The 3,239-nt window shown below is 31.7% G+C and overlaps 1 long non-coding RNA gene across 1 annotated transcript; it reads right to left on the bottom strand.

Moving 5' to 3' along the window:
* Positions 1–212: 212 nt before the first annotated feature.
* Positions 213–1,876, bottom strand: LOC120083236 (uncharacterized). The gene is made up of 4 exons (XR_016531606.1): positions 1,467–1,876; positions 1,206–1,264; positions 919–972; positions 213–507 (listed from the first exon to the last, which is right to left on the bottom strand). It is a non-coding gene; the product is annotated as an uncharacterized LOC120083236 (long non-coding RNA).
* Between the last annotated feature and the right edge of the window lie 1,363 nt (positions 1,877–3,239).

Here is a 3,239-nt window from a genome sequence, read left to right as displayed (position 1 = left end):
ATAATTTTCATGTCAGGAAAGATAATACACTTGACATTGGTGGTATGTGAAGTTTTTTTATTCTTGACATTGATTACGTACCATATATGATAACTTGTGACATTTTTTATTTGTCAAGTATATGTTTTTTTTTTCAAATTAAATGCCCTAATTGATATTCTAATTTTCTGTCTTATATTCTAACAATACATGAACTAAATAAACATTATACATTTAAGATCTATCAATTCAATATATTCACTAAAAATTTCATATGTTCAACTATGACCTTTCATATGAACACTCCTCATAAATTACAACAATATTTCTTTTTCACATGTACATGCACAAAATAAAATCTCAACTATTGCTTGTGTATACAAAACTCAACTTTCAACAAACACAAAAGTGAGAAATTGTTTAATAAATAACATCTAAACAAAGTACATTATTTATCTTTACATTAAAGCTTTGAAGTCTAAACATCGAGAACTGAGAGTCAGGCAAACCATGTTTAAGCAAGTCAACCTGCAAAATAGAATAAAGGGTAATAACATCAAATTTCAAAATATAGAAATAAGTATTAAGATACAACAATGACAAAAAGTCACACACAAGAAAAATATACATGATTGGCTTACTTTATGCAATGGAAAAATATCATAAGAGGGAGAAGATTATCAACAAATCAAGCATATGCTAAAATTTAAAATAGAAGAATGCAGATACCTTTCCCCTAACTTTTACAACTTTCAAAACTTTCAAGCAAAAGCGACTTGACACGGTTGTAATCCCTCTATAAAGGGAAATTAAATGAACTAATACATGAATCAATGAGTAGAAGAGAATATTGAAAGCCCAATCTTATCTACAAGCAATAAAAAAAAAAAATTCAAAATTTCATTCACCAAAATAACCAATTATCTCTAAATAGATTACCTAAAGTGTGACTTGATTCGAATGCCACTTCAAAACTTCAACAAATAATCCAACCTACGAAAAGTTCAATAATAATGGTTACAAAACACAAATTCCAGCAACTATGTAACAATTCCAAAAAAGTTTCAAGGCCTATCAAAACGTCCAAACATTGTTAACTTTGTTGAATAGTGGCTCCAATCTTTTGAAATTTTTGAATTGAACATCAAAAACCGAAAATAACTCAATTATTAGACCAATACTTTAATGGGTAGCAAATAACTATTAATACTAATCTCCAAACTTACCAAAACTATGTGAAGTTCGGTCTCAAGCTTATTGGATAGCAACTCAACTCCTTTCAACACTTCAAAATCAATTTCATCATCAAACATTCAAACAATAAATCATTACAAAAGATGCTACATTATAGTCCAAATCAAAAATTAAATATTTAAAATTACGGGACTAGAATTGGAAAAATCCCAAATTATGGGAATAAAATGATATTTAAGAGAAAAAAACGAGGTAAACCAAACCCACGGCCGGTCAAAAACACCCACTGATACCTAGAGATCCACGGACAATAACGCCTCTGAAAGCGAGACACGCCCGCGGAAGACAGCCCCTGAAACTGGAATCAATCTGCCCGAAAAACACCCACACCGGAAACCCACTTGCCGGACGTGAACCGGAACCCACGCGGCTGCACTAAACCGATTGGACACTTCACGCCTCGAACGCCAGTGTCGACCATGGACAGCTTCAGATGGGTGGCACACAATGGTACACGGCTTCAGATGGGGGGTACAAGATTTACCCGCCTCGAACCCCAGCGTCGACGACGGATGGCTTCAGGCGGCTTCGTGTGTTCTCTCTGGCTTAAAATCGGCAGCCCCAATATCTTATTTTTGGCGGTACACGATGGGTGCCCTAATAAGAAGAGGATGAGATTAATTACAAAAATCCCATCAGCCCATATTTACAAGTTTGCCTTTGGACCTTTAATTCTACCAATTTTCTAATAAAAGTCCACTTAAATAACTTGTTATTTTCTACAAATCTCCCTCATAACAAGAATAAAGGAGAAAGATAAAAAGAAAACAAAGGGGTTTGGGGATTAGGGTTTCTTCTATTCTCCCTTTTTACTTTTTACTTTTTTTCTTTTCAATAAAGGGAGGGAAGGTCGAACGAACGCAACGGTCGTGCATAAGAGGTTGAAGATCGACGACTAAATCTAGAGCATTTAACTCTTTTACTTCTTTAAAATAATAAGTCAATTATTTTTTTATATTTTACTTAACACGAAAAACGTGTCAAAGTAAGAGCTTCCTATACTTGACACAAAAAACGTGTCAAGTAATGGTTCACGTGAAAATATCTGAAACATTCCATCAATCTCCGCTTTTTTATCTCTTTTACTTGACATTTTCTTTTCTAAAAGGTCATTACTTGACTTTTTTTTTTTTCAAAGAAACGTCAAGTAATTAAAAACTACAAGTGTCAAGTAATGTAGATTTTGTAGTAGAGTCTTTAGTGGAGTGCCCCATAGTTAATGAATGATGATTAACTTAATTATAGAGTTTAATTAATTAATCATGAATCATTGAAGTTTATAACTGAAAGTCCATCCCTCTGCTAGTTCATAAATGAATTCAACAAGGATTTGAAAATGGAAGAAAATTTTAATGTTCAAACTATTTTAAAGGAAATTAATTGGATGATGTTAATTGTATATGATACAATTTATATACATTATAATATACAGTTAATTTTGAATTAAATTCAGAATTAACCATATAGTATGAGAGTATTAATATTTGAATAAGATTCAAATATTGAATTAATATAAATTAGATTTATATTACAATTATAGAATATAAGTAATATGAATAAGATTCATATTAAAATTATAGGTTATGTGAGAAATGCACATTTAGAATATGATTAAAATTAATTAAATAAAATATTGGATATTTAAATTAATTAGTTGATTTTAGTTAATTTAATTAATTTATTAAATTAAATTGCAAGGGAGTGGGAGAGTAGGAAAGTGGAGAGGATAGTTACCCTCTCCCTCTCTGTCTTTAAATCTACAGAATAGTCTGCCGTTGAAATAGCTCATATAAGATTCACGTGAAATTTGATACTCCTACACACTCTCTCACATTCTCTCCATCTCACATACTCTTAGAGAAAAGAATTCCCCATTTTTTTCCCTTGCCTTCCACAAGGTTCCCACAAACCTCCTTGTCCAAAGAGGATGGTAGAGAAATATCTTAATAGTGTCCTACTCATGGAATTTTGTTCGTATAATGCTATGAATGATCAATTTTGTGGAG

This window comes from Benincasa hispida, chromosome 8, assembly GCF_027475165.1.
Source record: "Benincasa hispida cultivar pf3 chromosome 8, pf3_genome.v1.1, whole genome shotgun sequence".
NCBI lineage: Eukaryota > Viridiplantae > Streptophyta > Magnoliopsida > Cucurbitales > Cucurbitaceae > Benincasa > Benincasa hispida.
The sequence above is the reverse complement of the archived record's forward strand: the minus strand, read 5'-3'. Positions and strand labels throughout refer to the sequence as shown.